Source organism: Pseudophryne corroboree, chromosome 2 (genome assembly GCF_028390025.1).
Source record: "Pseudophryne corroboree isolate aPseCor3 chromosome 2, aPseCor3.hap2, whole genome shotgun sequence".
Lineage (NCBI taxonomy): Eukaryota > Metazoa > Chordata > Amphibia > Anura > Myobatrachidae > Pseudophryne > Pseudophryne corroboree.
In genome coordinates, this window is record NC_086445.1 from 518887637 (window position 1) to 518910333 (window position 22697).

Sequence of the window (22697 nt, forward strand, 5' to 3'; positions counted from 1 at the left end):
ACCATCACATCTAAGTGCACATATTATGTAAAATCACACATCAGTCTGGAGGGGGGGAGATTGTACTCACCACTGTCCTTCTTCTGATGGAGTGGCCCCGACACGCGCCGCACGCAGCGGTGTCCGGCCTGAATCTTCTGTGATGGAGTGGCCCCAACACGCGCCGCACGCAGCGGTGTCCGACCATTTTTGATACAAACCGCTGCCATGCTGCCGGAATCTTCTGCTGGATGGAGTGGCCCATACACGCGCCGCACGCAGCGGTGTCCGCCAACTCAGGAGAGCTCAGTGTCTCCCTCAGCCGGGGCCCATCCCGAGCCGCACGCAGCTGCGATGGGACCCCGCCGGCAGCTCCCGCGGTGCAGACTGGCAGTGGCAGAGCTGCCAGTCTGTGCGTGTGTGAAAGAAAAATAAAATAATAAAGAAAAAAGAAAAATTTCTTTAGCTAAACCCAAGTGAACCAGCTCACCTCGGGCACTAAACTAAGACTGGCTTGGAGGGGAGATAGTAGGGGAGGAGCTAGCCACAGTGTGAGAATTTTTAAAGTGCCAGCTCCCAATTACTACCTACTATTTCCCCATTGTAACTACACTCCAGTGGCCCCTAGTGGATGAAGGAGAAATATAGTATCCTTGTCCAAGGTATCAAGTTCCTCAGATAAAGTATCTGTCCATGCTGCTACAGCACTACACATCCAGGCCGACGCAATTGCCGGCCTTAGTAGGGTACCTGAATGTGTATAAATGGACTTCAGGATACCTTCCTACTTTCTATCTGCAGGATCTTTTAGGGTGGCCGTATCCTGTGACGGCAGGGCTACCTTCTTAGATAAGCGTGTCAAAGCTTTGTCTACCCTAGGGGAGGATTCCCAGCGTAACCTGTCCGTTGGCGGGAAAGGATACGCCATAAGCAACCGTTTGGAAATCTGCATTTTTCTATCTGGAGATTCCCAAGCTTTTTCACATAACTCATTTAACTCATGTGAATGGGGAAAGGTCACCTCATGCCTTTTTTCCCCAAACATATAAACCCTCTCGTCAGGGACTGGGTTTTCCTCCGAGATGTGCAATACATCCTTCATTGCTATAATCATGTAGCGGATGGCTTTAGCCATTTTAGGCTGCAACTTTGCATCATCGCCATCGACACTGGAGTCAGAATCCGTGTCGATATCTATGTCAACAATTTGGGATAGTGGGCGCTTCTGAGACCCTGACGGCCTCTGCGCTGTAGGAGCAGGCATGGGTTGAGACCCTGACTGTCCCAAGGCTTCAGCTTTATCCAACCTTTTATGCAAGGAATTAACATTATCATTTAAAACCTTCCACATATCCATCCAATCGGGCGTCGGCGGCGATCCCACATTCATTTGTACCTGCTCTGCTTCCACATAGCCTTCCTCGTCAAACATGCCGACACAAGCGTGCCGACACCACACACACAGGGGATGCTCTATTTGAGGACAGAACCCCCACAAGGCCTTTTGGAGAGACAGAGAGAGAGTATGCCAGCACACACCCCAGCGCTATATGACCCAGGAATTACACAGTAACTTAGTGTTTACCCAGTAGCTGCTGTATATACTGATTTTGCGCTAAATTTATGTGCCCCCCCCCCCCCTCTCTTTTTACCCTCTTTCTACCGTGAATCTGGGGAGCTTCCTCTCAGCGGAGCTGTGGAGAGAAAATGGTGCTGGTGAGTGCTGAGGAAGAAGCCCCACCCCCTCAGCGGCGGGCTTCTGTCCCGCGATTTTGTGTAAAATAATGGCGGGGGCTCATGCATATATACAGTGCCGGCTTCTGGCTCTGCGAGGGGGACGGCGGCGCGGCTCTGGGATCGGACGACCAAGGGTGCGTTCCTGTGTACGATCCCTCTGGAGCTAATGGTGTCCAGTAGCCTAAGAAGCATGACCTATCCACAGTGAGTAGGGCTGCTTCTCTCCCCTCAGTCCCACATAGCAGAGAGTCTGTTGCCAGCAGAACTCTCTGAAAATAAAAAAAATCCTAACAAAATACTTTCTATTTAGCAAGCTCAGGAGAGCTCACTAAAGAGCCCCCAGCTCGTCCGGGCACAGATTCAAACTGAGATCTGGAGGAGAAACATAGAGGGAGGAGCCAGTGCACACCAGTATTCCTAATTCTTTCTTAAAGTGCCCTGTCTCCTGCGGAGCCAGTCTATTCCCCATGGTCCTTACGGAGTCCCCAGCATCCACTAGGACGTTCGAGAAATGGCCGGGATTCAATCCCGGGATTGGAAGCTCCAATCCCGGGGATCGAGGGATCAGCGTTGAGCGTCCACAGGACGCTCAGACGCTGCCCGGCTTCCTCCTTCCAGCTCCCCAGCGCAGCGTGAGAGGTCACGCTGCACAGTCAGCTGCTGGAGGGAGCCGTCAGGAGAGATTAGAGGTTGTTCCCCACCCGCCAACCTCCGGTATATGTTGTGTGTGCAGGGCGAGGGGGCGGCCACATAGCTAAAAGCCAATCCCAGGTATCCCGGGATTGGCCATTTCTCAATCCCGATACCCGGGATTAAAAAAATGGCCCGGGATTGGCTTCCCTACTCCTATCCATAGTATCTAAATCCTCTAGTAATGTGCCTGACCACTTTACTATGGCTTTAGAAATCTACGCACAAGCAATCGTGGGCCTTAAAGCCACACCTGTAGCTGTCTATAGTGATTTGAGCGGTGTCTCAATCTTACGGTCAGCCGGCTCTTTCAAAGCGGTTGAACCAGGGACAAGTAAAACCACCTTTTTAGACAACCTAGATACAGAAGCATCTACTATAGGTGGGTTTTCCCACTTTTTCCTGTCCTCTTCAGGGAAGGAAAAAGCAAAGAGAACCCTTTTTGGGATCTTGAATTTTTTCTCTGGATTTTCCCAGGATTTTTCAAACAAGGCGTTTAACTCCTTAGAAGCATGGAAGGTAAGGGAGGATTTCTTATGGTCTGTAAAGTAAGCCTCCTCTACCTGCTCAGGTACTTTTTGTGTAAAATGTCCCTAATGGCCTCAATCATGAGTTGCATCCCCTTAACAAGGGATGCATCTCCCCCCTGCACATCCCTATCACCGTCCCCTGTATCAGAGTCGGTATCAGTGTTGGTTTGCATTATCTGGGCAAGAGCACGCTTTTTAGGGCCTTAGATAAGTTAGTGGGAGCAGAGTACTGCAAAACCGCTACAGATTGTTGTAAAGCCTGCGTTACATTCTTATTATGTGATATCCTAGATGAAATCTGGGATATCATTCCCCTTATAGAATCCACCAATGGGGGTTAAGACTCTGCAGTCCTGAGTACATGGAATAAACTCATCAGGAGAAGATACACACACTGCAGCACAAGATACAGAGTCCCTAGACATGTTAAGTGTGAGATATACAGCCACACACAGGAAAATGTCAGACACAGTTTTCCCCAGAGTACCTTCAGAGAGTCACAGAGTAGAAGGAGCCAGCCACACAGCGCCCCAGTAGGCAGTTAATACACTAAACTGCCGGCGCTGACTAACCTTAATAGGATAAACAGTTCCAATAATACACTCCCCCCTGTCTATAACACCCTGGTACCGCAGAGGACAGCTGGAGCTATGTGGAGGACAGCGCTCCATGTCAGCATTCTGATGCTGTGATCTGCAGGGATAAAATGGTGCTGGTGAGTGCTGGAACTGTTCTGAGGAGAAGCACTGCCCCCTGTAATGGCACGCCTTCCTACACTTATTGTATTATACTGGCCTGAGGTAATTTGCAGCTAACAGTTGGATAAGTCCCCGATAGCCTTCTGTGACCAGTGTAGGGCGATTGCACTGGCTCAGGACACCCCTCACAGCACCGTACACAGTGTGCCTCTGAGCCCTCCGGAGTGCAGCCTGTCAGAGCTGCGCTCCCACCCTTGTGCCGCCATTCCCACCGGCTACCGGCGTTATACTCACCACTCTTCTTTCTTCTGGCTCTGTTAGGGAGTGGCTGCCGTGCTGTGGGAGCGAGCGGTCGCCTCGTGGACTTGCGATCAGCACCCACAGGAGCTCAGTGTCCTGTTAGCGGAGATAGCGACCATTAACTTCTAGAGTTGGTTCCTACTCCCCACCCCCCAAGTCCCACGAAGCAGAGAGGCTGTTGCCAGCTGCCTGCCTGTACCTAATACTCTAAGAAAAGCAATAAAACTAGAAAAACTCCTAGGAGCTCCCCTAGCTGTGACCGGCTCCTCCGGGCACATTTTCTAGACTGAGTCTGGTAGGAGGGGCATAGAGGGAGGAGCCAGCCCACACTATTAGACTCTTAAAGTGCCAATGGCTCCCAAGGGACCAGTCTATACCACATGGTACTAAACGGAACCCCAGTATCCTCTAGGACGCAAGAGAAAATTGCTCTTTGTATTTGTCACAGGCAAACACTTTTTGAACTGCACGACTCATTTGGGAGTGCTCCTGCAGCATTGGCCTTCCTTGACACAGCAGTGTCGAGGGATAGATAACGGCAGTAAACAACCAGCAGAGGAATTACAAGAGGGTACACAACACAGTACACACTAGAATAACTGAATGCATAAAATAATTAGTAACTGCAGGACACCATAAAGAAAAAAGGTAATTGTTATAATATATATAGGTCATTCCATGAAATATAGAACAATACATAACATAAAATGTCACATAACCACTAACATTTTAGTATATTTATGCTGCTAAAAGATCATAGTATATTGTGAGACAACTGAAAATCAATATCACACGTGTATAAACATTGAACATATATGAGGAAGTTAATGAAAAAAATAAGTTTTTACTTACCGGTAAATCTATTTCTCGTAGTCCGTAGTGGATGCTGGGGACTCCGTAAGGACCATGGGGATAGACGGGCTCCGCAGGAGACATGGGCACTTTAAGAAAGAATTTAGGTTCTGGTGTGCACTGGCTCCTCCCTCTATGCCCCTCCTCCAGACCTCAGTTAGAGAAACTATGCCCAGAAGAGCTGACAGTACAAGGAAAGGATTTTGGTAATCCAGGGCAAGATTTATACCAGCCACACCAATCACACCGTATAACATGTGAAAACAACCAGTTAACAGCATGACAAACGACAGAGCATCAGGTCAAACCCTGATGCAACCATAACATAACCCTTATTGAAGCAATAACTATATACAAGCATTGCAGAAGAAGTCCGCACTTGGGACGGGCGCCCAGCATCCACTACGGACTACGAGAAATAGATTTACCGGTAAGTAAAATCTTATTTTCTCTAACGTCCTAGTGGATGCTGGGGACTCCGTAAGGACCATGGGGATTATACCAAAGCTCCCAAACGGGCAGGAGAGTGCGGATGACTCTGCAGCATCGATTGAGCAAACAAGAGGTCCTCCTCAGCCAGGGTATCAAACTTGTAGAACTTTGCAAAAGTGTTTGAACCTGACCAAGTAGCCGCTCGGCAAAGCTGTAATGCAGAGACCCATCGGGCAGCCGCCCAAGAAGAGCCCACCTTCCTAGTGGAATGGGCCTTAACTGATTCTGGCAGCGGCAATCCAGCCGCAGAATGAGCCTGCTGAATCGTGTTACAGATCCAGCGAGCAATAGTTTGCTTTGAAGCAGGAGCACCAAGCTTGTTGGAAGCATACAGGATAAACAAAGACTCTGTTTTCCTGACCCTAGCCGTTCTGGCTACATAAACCTTCAAAGCCCTGACCACATCAAGTAACTCGGAATCCTCCAAGTCAGTAGTAGCCACAGGCACCACAATAGGTTGGTTTATATGAAAGGATGAAACCACTTTCGGTAGGAATTGTGGACGGGTCCGTAATTCTGCTCTATACGCATGGAAAACCAGATGGCGGCTTTGTCACATAAAAGCCCCTAACTCTGACACACGCCTAGCCGAAGCCAAGGCTAATAGCATGACCACCTTCCACGTGAGATATTTCAACTCCCCCGTTTTGAGTGGTTCAAACCAGTGGGATTTCAGGAAACTCAACACCACGTTAAGATCCCAAGGTGCCACTGGAGGCATAAAAGGGGGCTGAATATGCAGCACTCCCTTTACAAACGTCTGAACTTCTGGCAGAGAAGCCAACTCTTTTTGAAAGAAAATGGATAGGGCCGAAATCTGGACCTTAATGGAACCCAATTTTAGTCCCAAATTCACTCCGGACTGTAGGGTAGGAAGTGAAGGAAACGGCCCAGCTGGAATTCCTCCGTAGGAGCATTCCTGGCCTCACACCAAGCAACATATTTTCGCCATATACAGTGATAATGTTGAGCTGTCACGTCCTTCCTAGCCTTTATCAGAGTAGGAATGACCTCATCCGGAATGCCTCTCTCTGCTAGGATCCGGCGTTCAACCGCCATGCCGTCAAACGCAGCCGCGGTAAGTCTTGTAACAGACAGGGCCCCTGTTGCAACAAGTCCTGTCTTAGAGGAAGAGGCCACGGGTCCTCTGTGAGCATTTCTTGCAGATCTGGATACCAAGTCATTCATGGCCAATCTGGAACAATGAGTATTGTTCTCATTCCTCTTTTTCTTATTATCCTCAGCACCTTGGGTATGAGAGGAAGAGGAGGAAATACATAGACAGATTGGAACACCCACGGTGTCACCAGGGCGTCCACAGATATCGCCTGAGGGTCTCTTGACCTGGCGCAATACCTCTGTAGCTTTTTGTTGAGGCGGGATGCCATCATGTCCACCTGTGGCAGTTCCCACCGACTTGTAATCTGTGCGAAGACTTCCTGATGAAGTCCCCACTCTCCCGGGTGTAGGTCGTGTCTGCTGAGGAAGTCTGCTTCCCAGTTGTCCACTCCCGGGATGAACACTGCTGACAGTGCGCTTACGTGATTCTCCGCCCAGCGAAGAATCTTGGTGGCTTCCGCCATCGCCACTCTGCTCCTTGTGCCGCCTTGACGGTTTACACGAGCTACTGCGGTGATAATGTCTGACTGAATCAGAACCGGTTGGTCGCGAAGCAGGGTCTCCGCTTGACGTAGGGCGTTGTATATGGCCCTTAGTTCCAGGATGTTGATGTGAAGGCAAGTCTCTTGACTTGACCACAGACCTTGGAAATTTCTGTCCTGTGTGACTGCACCCCAACCTCGAAGGCTTGCGTCCGTGGTCACCAGGACCCAGTTCTGAATGCCGAATCTGCGGCCCTCGAGAAGGTGAGCGCTCTGTAGCCACCACAGGAGTGACACCCTGGCCCTGGGGGATAGGGTGATTAACCGATGCATCTGAAGATGTGATCTGGACCACTTGTCTGTCTAGAATCATGCCCAGGAAAGGCAGACGAGTCGTAGGAACCAACTGTGACTTTGGAATATTTAGAATCCAGCCGTGTTGCCGTAACACTTCCAGAGAAAGTGCTACGCTGATCAGCAACTGCTCTCTTGATCTCGCTTTTATGAGGAGATCGTCCAAGTATGGGATAATTGTGACTCCTTGCTTCCGCAAGAGGACCATCATTTCCGCCATTACCTTGGTAAATATTCTCAGTGCCGTGGAGAGACCAAACGGCAACGTCTGAAATTGGTAATGACAATCCTGTACCACAAATCTGAGGTACTCCTGATGAGGTGGATAAATGGGGACATGAAGGTATGCATCCTTTATGTCCAGAGACACCGTAAAAACCCCCCCTTCCAGGCTTGCGATGACCGCTCTCAGCGATTCCATCTTGAACTTGAACCTTTTCAGGTATATGTTCAGGGATTTGAAATTCAATATGGGTCTGACCGAACCGTCCGGTTTCGGGACTACAAACATGGTCGAATAATAACCCCTTCCTTGTTGAAGGAGGGGAACCTTGACCACCACCTGTTGAAGACACAATTTGTGAATTGCAGTTAACACTATTTCCCTTTCGTGGGGGGAAGCTGGCAGGGCCGATATGAGGTATCGGTGAGGTGGCATTTCCTCGAATTCCAGCTTGTATCCCTGAGACACAATCTCTATTGCCCAGGGATCCAACTGGGAGTGAACCCACTTGTGGCTGAAATTTTGAAGACGCGCCCCAACCGGGCCGAGCCCCAGCGTCATGCGGCGGATTTTGTAGAGGCCGGGGAGGACTTCTGTTCTTGGGAGCTAGCTGTGTTGTGCAGCTTCTTTCCTCTGTCCCTGCCTCTGGCAAGAAAGGACGCACCTCGGACTTTCTTGTTTTTCTGTGATCGAAAGGACTGCATTTGATAATACGGTGCTCTCTTAGGCTGTGAGGAAACATATGGCAAAAAATTTTACTTTCCAGCAGTAGCTGTGGAGACCAGGTCCGAGAGACCCTCCCCAAACAATTCCTCCCCCTTATAAAGGTAAAACCTCCATATGCCTTTTTGAGTCGGCATCACCTGTCCATTGCCGCGTCCACAGAACCCTTCTGGCAGAAATTGACATAGCATTTATTCTAGAACCCAGTAGACTAATGTCTCTTTGAGCATCTCTCATATAAAGGACAGCGTCTTTAATATGCCCCAGGGTCAATAAAACAGTATCCCTATCTAGGGTATCCAACTCCTCTGATAAGGTATCAGTCCATGCCGCTACTGCACTACAGACCCAGGCCGACGCGATTGCCGGTCTGAGCAAGGTACCTGCATGTGTATAAATGGACTTCAGGGTACCCTCCTGTTTGCGATCAGCAGCATCCTTGAGGGTAGCCGTATCCTGGGATGGCAGGGCTACCTTTTTGGATAAGCGTGTTAGTAAAAGTAAAAGACCAGCTACACCCCGGCCACAGCATGTTTAACTTGCTTCCTTCAGGCAGGCGTTACAGGGCTGTCCTCGCCAGATCCACCAGTAGCCTCAAAAGTTTCTTTCCCCAAGCGGTCCGCCTGCTGAACTCCTGAACATTGACTGACTAGACGTACATGTAACTAACTTTTGTTCCTACGGTATACCTATCTGTGTAACTCTACTTGCCCGCCCCCCCCCCCCCCCCCACACACACACACCTGCTTACCTGTTACCTACTTGGCTGTTGTATAGCAAACCGAAGACAAATTCCTAGTATACGCAAGTATACCTGGCCAATAAAGCTAATTCTGATTCTTTGTCCACCCTAGGGGAGGATTCCCATCGTAACCTGTCCGTTGGCGGGAAAGGATACGCCATAAGAATCCGTTTGGAAATCTGCATTTTTTTTATCTGGAGATTCCCAAGCTTTTTCACATAACTCATTCAGTTCGTGTGAGGGGGGAAAAGTTACCTCAGGTTTCTTTCCCTTATACATATAAACCCTTGTGTCAGGGACAGGGGTTTCCTCTGTGATGTGCAAAACATCCTTAATTGCTATAATCATATATCGGAGTGATTTAGCCAACTTTGGCTGTAACTTTGCATCATCGTCATCGACACTGGAGTCAGAATCCATGTCGGTATCTGTGTCAACAATTTGGGATAGTGGGCGCTTCTGAGACACTGACGGCCTCTGCGACATAGGATCACGCACGGGTTGGGACCCTGACTGTCCTGAGGCTTCAGCTTTATCTAACCTCTTATGCAAGGAATTAACATTATCATTTAAAACCTTCCACATATCCATCCAATCAGGAGTCGGCGCCGTCGGCGGAGACACCACATTCACTTGCTCCCGCTCTGCTTCCACATAGCCTTCTTCCTCAGACATGTTGACACAAGCGTACCGACACACCACACACACACACAGGGAATGCCCTTTTTGAAGACAGTTCCCCCACAAGGCCCTTTGGAGAGACAGAGAGAGAGTATGCCAGCACACACCCCAGCGCTATAACCCAGGAATAACACAGTAACTTAATGTTAACCCAGTAGCTGCTGTTTATATTGTGTTATTGCGCCTAATTTATGTGCCCCCCCTCTCTTTTTACACTCTTCTACCGTGAATCTGCAGGGGAGAGCCTGGGGAGCTTCCTCTCAGCGGAGCTGTGGAGAAAAAATGGTGCTGGTGAGTGCTGGTGAGTGCTGAGGAAGAAGCCCCGCCCCCTCGACGGCAGGCTTCTGTCCCGCTTAAATATGCATTTTCTTGGCGGGGGCTCATACATATATACAGTGCCCAACTGTATATATATATGTTTACTTTTGCCAAAAAGAGGATCCAAATGCTGCCCAGGGCGCCCCCCCCTGCGCCCTTACAGTGAGTATGTGAGATGTGTGGGAGCAATGGCGCACAGCTGCAGGGCTGTGCGTTACCTCAGTGAAGAACGGAGTCTGCTGCCGCCGATTTGAAGTCTTCTTGCTTCTCATACTCACCCGGCTTCGGTCTTCCGGCTCAACGAGGGGGACGGCGGCGCGGCTCTGGGATCGGACGGCGAGGGTGAGATCCTGCGTACGATCCCTCTGGAGCTAATGGTGTCCAGTAGCCCAAGAAGCAGGACCTAGCTTCTAGCCCCTCTGTCCCACGATGCAGGGAGTCTGTTGCCAGCAGAGCTCCCTGAAAATAAAAAAACCTAACAAAATACTTTCTCTCAGCGAACTCAGGAGAGCTCACTGAAAAGCACCCAGCTCGTCTGGGCACAGTATCAAACTGAGGTCTGGAGGAGGGGCATAGAGGGAGGAACCAGTGCACACCAGAACCTAAATTCTTTCTTAAAAGTGCCCATGTCTACTGCAGAGCCCGTCTATCCCCATGGTCCTTACGGAGTCCCCCAGCATCCACTAGGACGTTAGAGAAACTGCAAATTTCCATGTGTTTTAGAAATACATTTTATATGGACATCACCACCAGATTAAATATTTTATAAATCTTTTCAGTTAATTAGAAAGATAAACAGGCCTACATTGATTATTCAAACCTGTAGTATCCACGTGAATTAATTTGTATCAGAGCCCCTTGACTGGGGACAGACATGTAACGCAAGTCACATTTGTATGTAACATCAATGACATGTCAAAACTGATTTTGGTTAGCATTCGGTTTTTGGTTTGCGTGTTATTCATAAAGTTAAGGTCTTAGAAGCATAGAGTATAACAATCATTGTAAAAAATTAGGAGAGCAGGTTGAAATATATAAGTCACCTCAGTTTCTAGGTCTATTCTCTTGCAACGAGTCACACTTATAATAAAAAGTAAATAAGAATGCACATTTTTCTGCTTCTAAGCATTATGACTGCCTACCCCATATATATTTTTGAAATGTTAGATTTCAGCTTTATTGGTGTGTGGTGAATACTATTAAAAATGAACAGGAAATGTAATGCGAGTAACATGGAATGGCCCATATAAATCTGTACAGTGAAACACAAAAGTATAAGCAGTCTATGCAACAGCAATACCTCTACACTAGGCTGTGGTTGAGGAGGGAAAAAATAAGATTTTACTCACCGGTAAATCTATTTCTCGTAGTCCGTAGACGGGCTCCGCAGGAGACTGGGCACTCTAAAGAAAGATTTAGTACTACCTGGTGTGCACTGGCTCTTCCCTCTATGCCCCTCCTCCAGACCTCAGTTAAGGAAACTGTGCCCGGAAGAGCTGACATTACAAGGAAAGGATTTTGGAATCCAGGGTAAGACTCATACCAGCCACACCAATCACACCGTATAACTCGTGATAAACTTACCCAGTTAACAGTATGAACAACAAACAAGCATCACTCAACTGATGCCACATAACATAACCCTTTAGTAAGCAATAACTATATACACGTATTGCAGAAAGTCCGCACTTGGGACGGGTGCCCAGCATCCACTACGGACTACGAGAAATAGATTTACCGGTGAGTAAAATCTTATTTTCTCTAACGTCCTAGTGGATGCTGGGGACTCCGTAAGGACCATGGGGATTATACCAAAGCTCCCAAACGGGCGGGAGAGTGCGAGGACTCTGCAGCACCGAATGGGCAAACTCAAGGTCCTCCTCAGCCAGGGTATCAAACTTGTAGAACTTTGCAAATGTGTTTGAACCCGACCAAGTAGCAGCTCGGCAAAGCTGTAATGCCGAGACCCCTCGGGCAGCCGCCCCAGAAGAGCCCACCTTTCTCGTGGAATGGGCTTTAACTGATTTTGGATGCGGCAACCCAGCCGCAGAATGAGCCTGCTGAATCGTGCCACAGATCCAGCGAGCAATAGTTTGCTTTGAAGCAGGAGCACCCAGCTTGTTGGATGCATACAGGACAAACAGCGAGTCAGTCTTCCTGACTCCAGCCGTTCTGGTCACATAAATCTTCAAAGCCCGGACTACGTCAAGCAACTTTGAATCCTCCAAGTCACCAGTAGCCGCAGGCACCACAATAGGTTGGTTCAAATGAAAGGATGACACCACCTTTGGCAGAAATTGCGGACGAGTCCGCAATTCTGCCCTATCCATATGGAAAACCAGATAGGGGCTCTTACATGACAAAGCAGCCAATTCTGACACACGCCTAGCCGAAGCTAAGGCCAAGAGCATGACCACTTTCCATGTGAGATACTTTAGCTCTACGGTCTTAAGTGGCTCACACCAGTAGGATTTCAGGAAACTCAACACCACGTTAAGATCCCAAGGTGCCACTGGTGGCACAAAAGGGGGCTGAATATGCAGCACTCCCTTAACAAACATCTGAACCTCAGGCAGTGAAGCCAGTTCTTTTTGGAAGAAAATGGATAGGGCCGAAATCTGGACCTTTATGGACCCTAATTTCAGGCCCATAGTCACTCCTGACTGTAGGAAGTGCAGGAATCGACCCAGCTGGAATTCCTCTGTAGGGGCCTTCCTGGCCTCACACCAAGCAACATATTTTCGCCATATACGGTGATAATGCTTTGCTGTCACATCCTTCCTAGCCTTTATCAGCGTAGGAATAACTTCATCCGGAATGCCTTTTTCCGCTAGGATCCGGCTTTCAACCGCAATGCCGTCAAACGCAGCCGCGGTAAGTCTTGGAACAGACAGGGCCCTTGTTGTAACAGGTCCTGTCTGAGAGGCAGAGGCCACGGGTCCTCTGTGAGCATTTCTTGCAATTCCGGGTACCAAGTCCTTCTTGGCCAATCCGGAACAATGAGTATTGTTCTCACTCCTCTTTTTCTTACAATTCTCAGCACTTTTGGTATGAGAGGAAGAGGAGGAAACACATAGACCGACTGGAACACCCACGGTGTTACTAGTGCGTCCACAGCTATCGCCCGAGGGTCCCTTGACCTGGCACAATATCTTATTAGCTTTTTGTTGAGACGGGACGCCATCATGTCCACCTGTGGCAGTTCCCATCGATTTGCAATCTGCGTGAAGACTTCTTGATGAAGTCCCCACTCTCCTGGGTGGAGGTCGTGCCTGCTGAGGAAGTCTGCTTCCCAGTTGTCCACTCCCGGAATGAACACTGCTGACAGTGCTAGTACGTGATTCTCCACCCAACGAAGAATCCTGGTGGCTTCTGCCATTGCCACCCTGCTTCTTGTGCCGCCCTGGCTGTTTACATGGGCCACTGCCGTGATGTTGTCTGACTTAATCAGCACTGGTTGGTTTTGAAGCAGAGGCTCCGCTTGACTCAGGGCGTTGTATACGGCCCTTAGTTCCAGGATATTGATGTGCAGACAAGTCTCCTGACTTGACCACAGCCCCTGGAAGTTTCTGCCTTGAGGGACTGCCCCCCATCCTCGGAGGCTTGCATCCGTGGTCACCAGGACCCAGTCCTGTATGCCGAACCTGCGGCCCTCGAGGAGGTGAGCACTTTGCAGCCACCACAGAAGAGACACCCTGGCCCTGGGGGACAGGGTGATCAGCCGATGCATCTGAAGATGCGATCCGGACCACTTGTCCAACAGATCCCACTGAAGGATCCTCGCATGGAACCTGCCGAAGGGAATGGCTTCGTATGACGCCACCATCTTTCCCAGGACACGCGTGCAGTGATGCACCGATACCTGTTTTGGTTTTAGGAGGCCTCTGACCAGAGTCACGAGCTCCTGAGCCTTCTCCTCCGGGAGAAACACCCTTTTCTGGTTTGTGTCCAGAATCATGCCCAGGAAGGGCAGATGCGTCGTAGGAATCAGCTGCGACTTTGGAATATTCAGAATCCAGCCGTGCCGTTGCAACACTTCCTGAGAGAGTGCTACGCTGATCAGCAACCGCTCCCTGGACCTCGCCTTTATGAGGAGATCGTCCAAGTATGGGATAATCGTAACCCCTTGCTTCCGAAGGAGCACTATCATTTCCGCCATCACCTTGGTAAATATTCTCTGTGCCGTGGACAGGCCAAACGGCAACGTCTGGAATTGGTAATGACAGTCCTGTACCACAAACCTGAGGTACTCCTGATGAGGTGGATAAATGGGGACATGCAAGTACACATCCTTGATGTCCAGAGACACCATAAAATCCCCCTCTTCCAGGCTTGCAATGACCGCTCTGAGCGATTCCATTTTGAACTTGAATCTTTTCAGATAAATGTTCAGGGATTTTAAATTCAATATGGGTCTGACCGAACCGTCCGGTTTCGGTACCAGAAACATTGTGGAATAGTATCCTCTTCCTTGTTGAAGGAGGGGAACCTTTACCACCACCTGCTGGAGATATAACTTGTGAATTGCCGCTAACACTACTTTCATTTCTATGGGGGAAGCTGGCAGGGCCGATTTGAGGTAACGGTGAGGGGGCATCACTTCGAATTCCAGCTTGTATCCCTGAGACACAATCTGTATAGCCCAGGGATCCACCTGTGAGCGAACCCACTGGTGGCTGAAATTTCGGAGACGCGCCCCCACCGCTCCTGGCTCCTGTGGAGCCCCAGCGTCATGCGGTGTATTTAGTGGAAGCCGGGGAGGACTTCTGTTCCTGGGAACTAGCTGTGTTGTGCAGCTTCTTTCCTCTACCCCTGCCTCTGGCCAGAAAGGACGCACCTCTGACCTTCTTGCTTCTCGGTGATCGAAAGGACTGCATTTGGTAATACGGTGCTTTCTTAGGCTGTGAGGGAATATATGGCAAAAAGTTTGACTTCCCAGCCGTAGCTGTGGAAACTAGGTCCGAGACACCGTCCCCAAACAATTCCTCACCCTTGTAAGGTAACACCTCCATGTGCTTTTTGGAGTCGGCATCACCTGTCCATTGCAGAGTCCACAGCATTTATTCTAGAGCCCAGTAGGCAAATGTCCCTCTGGGCATCCCTCTTATATAGGACAGCGTCTTTTATATACCCCAGGGTCAGTAAAATGGTATCCTTGTCTAAGATATCCATTTCCTCAGACAGATTATCTGTCCATGCTGCCACAGCACTACACATCCAGGCCGACGCAATAGCCGGCCTCAGTATAGTACCTGAGTGTGCATAAACAGACTTCAGGATACTTTCCTGCTTCCTATCTACAGGATCCTTCAGGGCGGCCGTATCCTGTGACGGCAGGGCCACCTTTTTAGATAAGCGTGTCAGAGCTTTATCTTCCCTAGGGGAGCATTCCCAGCGCATCCTGTCCGTTGGCAGGAAAGGGTACGCCATAAGTAACCTTTTGGAAATCAGCACTTTCTTATCGGGGGAATCCCATGCTTTTTCACATAATTAATTTAACTCATGTGAAGGGGGAATCCCATGCTTTTTCACATAATTAATTTAACTCATGTGAAGGGGGAAAAGTCACCTCTTGCTTTTGTCAGGGGCAGGGTTTTCCTCCGGTATATGCAATACATCCTTCATTGCTATAATCATGTATCGGATGGCTTTAGTCATTTTAGGCTGCAACTTTGCCTCATCGTCATCGACACTGGAGTCAGAATCCGTGTCGACATCTGTGTCAACCAACTGGGATAGTGGGCGCTTTTGAGACCCTGACGGCCTCTGAGCTGCAGAATCAGACACGGGTTGAGACCCTGACTGATTATCCAACCTTTTATGCAAGGAGCTTCCATTATCATTTAACACCTTCCACATATCCATCCAATCAGGTGTCGGCGCCGTCGGCGGTGACACCAGTCACTTGCACTTGTTCTGCCTCCACGTAACCGTCCTCGTCAAACATGTCGACACAAACGTACCGACACACCGCACACACACAGGGAATGCTCTAATTGAGGACAGGACCCCACAAGGCCTTTTGGGGAGACAGAGAGTGAGTATGCCAGCACAAACCCCAGCGCTATATAACCCAGGGATTACACAGTAACTTAGTGTTTACCCAGTAGCTGCTGTTTATGATAATTTTGCGCCTAAATTTATGTGCCCCCCCTCTCTTTTTACCATTTTTCTACCTTGATACTGCAGGGGAGAGCCTGGGGAGCTTCCTCTCAGCGGAGCTACGAAGAGAAAATGGCGCTGGTTAGTGCTGAGGAAGAAGGCCCCGTCCCCTCTGCGGCGGGCTTCAGTCCCGGGTCTGTGTAATAAAATGGCGGGGGCTCGTACATATATACAGTGCCCAGCTGTATATATGTGTATTTTTGCCAAGAGGTATCCTAATTGCTGCCCAGGGCGCCCCGCACCCTACAGTGACCGGAGTGTGTGGGTAGTGTGGGCGCAATGGCGCACAGCTGCAGTGCTGTGCGCTACCTCATGTGAAGACAGGAGTCTTCTGCCGCCGATTTCGATGTCTTCTTGCTTCTGACTTCTGGCTCTGCGAGGGGGACGGCGGCGCGGCTCCGGGAACGGACGACAAGGTCAGGTCCTGTGTTCGATCCCTCTGGAGCTAATGGTGTCCAGTAGCCTAAGAAGCGCAACCTAGCCGCAGTTAGTAGGTTTGCTTCTCTCCCCTCAGTCCCACGTAGCAGAGAGTCTGTTGCCAGCAGAAGCTCTCTGAAAATAAAAAAACCTAACTAAAATACTTTCTTATTAGCAAGCTCAGGAGAGCTCACTAAAAGCACCCAGCTCTGGCCGGGCACAGACTCTAACTGAGGTCTGGAGGAGGGGCATAGAGGGAGGAGCCAGTGCACACCAGGTAGTACTAAATCTTTCTTTAGAGTGCCCAGTCTCCTGTGGAGCCCGTCTATTCCCCATGGTCTTTACGGAGTCCCCAGCATCCACCAGGACGTTAGAGAAATATATATAACACATTACACTATTACTCAAGCCAGGAAAAATGCTGAACGTGCAAGTGATGCAAACACTTTTGCTCACCACTATACATGAAGTGTTTGGACTAAATTTCCACACCTTACAATCAGGAGGCAGGAATTTTCCAGTATTAGCGGCATCCAGCTACAGGTTAAAAAATAAGATTTTACTCACCGGTAAAACCATTTCTCGTAGTCCGTAGTGGATGCTGGGACTCCGTAAGGACCATGGGGAATAGCGGCTCCGCAGGAGACTGGGCACAACTAAAAGAAAGCTTTTGGTATTACCTGGTGTGCACTGGCTCCTCCCTCTATGACCCTCCTCCAGACCTCAGTTAGGATACTGTGCCCGGAAGAGCTGACACAATAAGGAAGGATTTTGAATCCCGGGTAAGACTCATACCAGCCACACCAATCACACCGTATAACTCGTGATACTATACCCAGTTAACAGTATGAACAATAACTGAGCCTCTCAACAGATGGCTCAACAATAACCCTTTAAACAATAACTATATACAAGTATTGCAGACAATCCGCACTTGGGATGGGCGCCCAGCATCCACTACGGACTACGAGAAATAGATTTACCGGTGAGTAAAATCTTATTTTCTCTGATGTCCTAAGTGGATGCTGGGACTCCGTAAGGACCATGGGGATTATACCAAAGCTCCCAAACGGGCGGGAGAGTGCGGATGACTCTGCAGCACCGAATGGGCAAACTCTAGGTCCTCCTCAGCCAGGGTGTCAAACTTGTAGAATTAGCAAATGTGTTTGACCCCGACCAAGTAGCTGCTCGGCAAAGTTGTAGAGCCGAGACCCCTCGGGCAGCCGCCCAAGAAGAGCCCACCTTCCTCGTGGAATGGGCTTTCACTGATTTAGGATGCGGCAGTCCAGCCGCAGAATGTGCAAGCTGAATCGTACTACAGATCCAGCGAGCAATAGTCTGCTTTGAAGCAGGAGCACCCAGCTTGTTGGGTGCATACAGGATAAACAACGAGTCAGTTTTCCTGACACTAGCTGTCCTGGAAACATAAATTTTCAGGGCCCTGACTACGTCCAACAACTTGGAAGCCTCCAAGTCTTTAGTAGCCGCAGGCACCACGATAGGTTGGTTCAAATGAAAGGCTGATACCACCTTAGGGAGAAACTGGGGACGAGTCCTCAATTCTGCCCTATCCATATGACAAATCAGATAAGGGCTTTTACATGACAAAGCCGCCAATTCTGACGCACGCCTGGCCGAAGCCAAGGCCAACAGCATGACCACTTTCCACGTGAGATATTTTAATTCCACGGTTTTAAGTGGCTCAAACCAATGTGACTTTAGGAAATCCAACACCACGTTGAGATCCCAAGGTGCCACTGGAGGCACAAAAGGGGGCTGAATATGCAGCACTCCCTTAACAAAAGTCTGAACTTCAGGTAGTGAAGCCAGTTCTCTCTGGAAGAAAATCGATAGAGTCGAAATCTGGACCTTAATGGAACCCAAGTTTAGGCCCATAGTCACCCCTGACTGTATGAAGTGCAGAAAACGGCCCAGCTGAAATTCCTCCGTTGGGGCCTTCCTGGCCTCACACCACGCAACATATTTTCGCCAAATGCGGTGATAATGGTTTGCGGTCACTTCTTTCCTAGCTTTAATCAGCGTAGGAATGACTTCCTCCGGAATGCCCTTTTCCTTCAGGATCCGGTGTTCAACCGTATGCCGTCAAACGCAGCCGCGGTAAGTCTTGGAACAGACAGGGCCCCTACTGCAGCAGGTCCTGTCTGAGCGGCAGAGGCCATGGGTCCTCTGAGATCATTTCTTGAAGTTCCGGGTACCAAGCTCTTCTTGGCCAATCCGGAACAATGAGTATAGTTCTTACTCCTCTTCTCCTTATTATCCTCAGTACCTTGGGTATGAGAGGAAGAGGAGGGAACACATAAACCGACCGGTACACCCACGGTGTCACTAGAGCGTCCACAGCTATCGCCTGAGGGTCTCTTGACCTGGCGCAATATCTTTCTAGCTTTTTGTTTAGGCGGGACGCCATCATGTCCACCTGTGGCCTTTCCCAACTGTTTACAATCAGTTGGAAGACTTCTGGATGAAGTACCCACTCTCCCGGGTGGAGGTCGTGCCTGCTGAGGAAGTCTGCTTCCCAGTTGTCCACTCCCGGAATGAACACTGCCGACAGTGCCAACACGTGATTTTCCGCCCATCGGAGAATCCTTGTGGCTTCTGCCATCGCCGTCCTGCTTCTTGTGCCGCCCTGTCGGTTTACATGGGCAACTGCCGTGATGTTGTCTGACTGGATCAGTACCGGCTGGTTTTGAAGCAGGGGTTTTGCCTGACTTAGGGCATTGAAAATGGCCCTCAGTTCCAGAATATTTATGTGTAGGGAAGTCTCCTGACTTGACCATAGTCCTTGGAAGTTTCTTCCCTGTGTGACTGCCCCCCAGCCTCGAAGGCTGGCATCCGTGGTCACCAGGACCCAGTCCTGCATGCCGAATCTGCGGCCCTCTTGAAGATGAGCACTTTGCAGCCACCACAGCAGAGACACCCTGGTCCTTGGAGACAGGGTTATCAGCCGATGCATCTGAAGATGCGATCCGGACCACTTGTCCAACAAGTCCCACTGAAAGGTTCTTGCATGGAACCTGCCGAATGGAATTGCTTCGTAGGAAGCTACCATTTTTCCCAGGACTCGCGTGCAGTGATGCACCGACACCTGTTTTGGTTTTAGGAGGCCTCTGACTAGAGGACAGCTCCTTGGCCTTCTCCTCCGGGAGAAACACTTTTTTCTGTTCTGTGTCCAGAACCATCCCCAGGAACAGTAGACGTGTCGTAGGGACCAGCTGTGACTTTGGAATATTTAGAATCCAACCGTGCTGTTGTAGCACCTCCCGAGATAGTGCTACCCCAACCTCGCCTTTATCAGGAGATCGTCCAAGTACGGGATAATTAAAACTCCCTTTTTTCGAAGGAGTATCATCATTTCGGCCATTACCTTGGTAAATACCCTCGGTGCTGTGGACAGACCAAACCGCAACGTCTGGAATTGGTAATGACAATCCTGTACCACAAATCTGAGGTACTCCTGGTGAGGATGGTAAATGGGGACATGCAGGTAAGCATCCTTGATGTCCAGTGATACCATGTAATCCCCCTCGTCCAGGCTTGCAATAACCGCCCTGAGCGATTCCATCTTGAACTTGAATTTTTTTTATATATGTGTTCAAGGATTTCAAATTTAAAATGGGTCTCACCGAACCGTCCGGTTTCGGTACCACAAACATTGTGGAATAGTAACCCCGTCCTTGTTGAAGGAGGGGCACCTTGACTATCACCTGCTGGGAATACAGCTTGTGAATTGCCTCTAGCACTGCCTCCCTGCCTGAGGGAGTTGTTGGCAAGGCAGATTTGAAGAAACGGCAGGGGGGGAGACGTCTCGAATTCCAGCTTGTACCCCTGAGATACTACTTGAAGGATCCAGGGATCCACCCGTGAGCGAGCCCACTGATTGCTGAAGTTTTTGAGACGGGCCCTCACCGTACCTGGCTCCGCCTGTGGAGCCCCAGCGTCATGCGGTGGACTTGGAGGAAGCGGGGGGAGGACTTTTGCTCCTGGGAACTGGCTGTATGCTGCAGCTTTTTCCCTCTACCTCTGCCTCTGGGCAGAAAGGACGCGCCTTTAACCCGCTTACCCTTATGGGGCCGAAAGGACTGTACCTGATAATACGGTGCTTTCTTTGGCTGTGAGGGAACATGGGGTAAAAATGCTGACTTCCCAGCTGTTGCTGTGGAAACGAGGTCCGAGAGACCATCCCCGAACTCCTCCTCACCCTTATAAGGCAAAACTTCCATGTGCCTTTTAGAATCTGCATCACCTGTCCACTGCCGAGTCCATAACCCTCTCCTGGCAGAAATGGACATTGCACTTATTTTAGATGCCAGCCGGCAAATATCCCTCTGTGCATCTCTCATGTATAAGACTGCGTCTTTAATATGCTCTACGGTTAGCAATATAGTGTCCCTGTCTAGGGTATCGATATTTTCCGACAGGGAATCTGACCACGCAGCTGCAGCACTGCACATCCATGCTGAAGCAATAGCTGGTCTCAGTATAATACCTGTGTGTGTATATACAGACTTAAGGATAGCCTCCTGCTTCCTATCAGCAGGCTCCTTTAGGGCGGCCGTATCCGGAGACGGTAGTGCCACCTTCTTTGACAAGCGTGTGAGCGCTTTATCCACCCTAGGGGATGTTTCCAAACGTGACCTATCCTCTGGCGGGAAAGGGTACGTCATTAGTAACCTTTTAGAAATTACCAGTTTCTTATCGGGGGAAGCCCACGCTTCTTCACACACTTCATTTAATTCCTCAGATGGAGGAAAAACTACTGGTAGTTTTTTCTCTCCAAACATAATACCCTTTTTTGTGGTTCCTGGGGTAACATCAGAAATGTGCAACACATTTTTCATTGCCTCAATCATGTAACGTGTGGCCCTATTGGAAGTTACATTAGTCTCATCGTCGTCGACACTGGAGTCAGTATCCGTGTCGACATCTGTGTCTGCCATCTGAGGTAGCGGGCGTTTTAGAGCCCCTGATAGCTTTTGAAACGCCTGGGCAGGCACAGGCTGAGAAGCCGGCTGTCACATATTTGGTATGTCGTCAAAGTTTTTGTGTAAGGAGTTGACACTTTCACGTAATTCCTTCCACAAGTCCATCCACTCAGGTGTCGGCCCCGCAGGGGGTGACATCACATTTATCGGCATCTGCTCCGCCTCCACATAAGCCTCCTCATCAAACATGTCGACACAGCCGTACCGACACACCGCACACACACAGGGAATGCTCTGACAGAGGACAGGACCCCACAAAGCCCTTTGGGGAGACAGAGAGAGTATGCCAGCACACACCAGAGCGCTATATAACACAGGGATGAACACTATAACTGAGTGATTTACCCTTATAGCTACTTATATATATACTGCTGCGCCTAAATTTAGTGCCCCCCTCTCTTTTTTACCCTTTGTAGTCTTGAAACTGCAGGGGAGAGCCTGGGAGCGATCCTTCCAGCGGAGCTGTGAGGGAAAAATGGCGCCAGTGTGCTGAGGGAGATAGCCCCGCCCCTTTTTCGGCGGGCTTCTCCCGCTTTTTATGGATCTCTGGCAGGGGTATTTTTCACATATATAGCCTCTAGGACTATATATTGTGATTATTTTGCCAGCCAAGGTGTTAATATTGCTGCTCAGGGCGCCCCCCCCCCCCCCCCCCAGCGCCCTGCACCCATCAGTGTCCGGAGTGTGAGGTGTGCATGAGGAGCAATGGCGCACAGCTGCAGTGCTGTGCGATACCTTGTTGAAGACCAAAGTCTTCTGCCGCCGATTTTCAGGACCATCTTCTTGCTTCTGGCTCTGTAAGGGGGACGGCGGCGCGGCTCCGGACGATCGAGGTCGGGCCCTGTGTTCGATTCCTCTGGAGCTAATGGTGTCCAGTAGCCTAAGAAGCCCAAGCTAGCTGAAAGCAGGTAGGTTCGCTTCTTCTCCCCTTAGTCCCTCGTAGCAGTGAGTCTGTTGCCAGCAGATCTCACTGAAAATAAAAAAACCTAAAATATACTTTCTTTTCTAGGAGCTCAGGAGAGCTCCTAGTGTGCATCCAGCTCAGCCGGACACAAGATTCTAACTGAGGTCTGGAGGAGGGTCATAGAGGGAGGAGCCAGTGCACACCAGGTAGACCAAAAGCTTTCTTTTAGTTGTGCCCAGTCTCCTGCGGAGCCGCTATTCCCCATGGTCCTTACGGAGTCCCAGCATCCAC

General features: G+C 49.7%; 1 protein-coding gene across 10 annotated transcripts in view; it reads right to left on the bottom strand.

The window, feature by feature from the left end:
* SRRM1 (serine and arginine repetitive matrix 1) overlaps positions 1–22697 on the bottom strand; it is a 256992-nt gene that overhangs the window by 155755 nt on the left and 78540 nt on the right. The window lies entirely within an intron of this gene.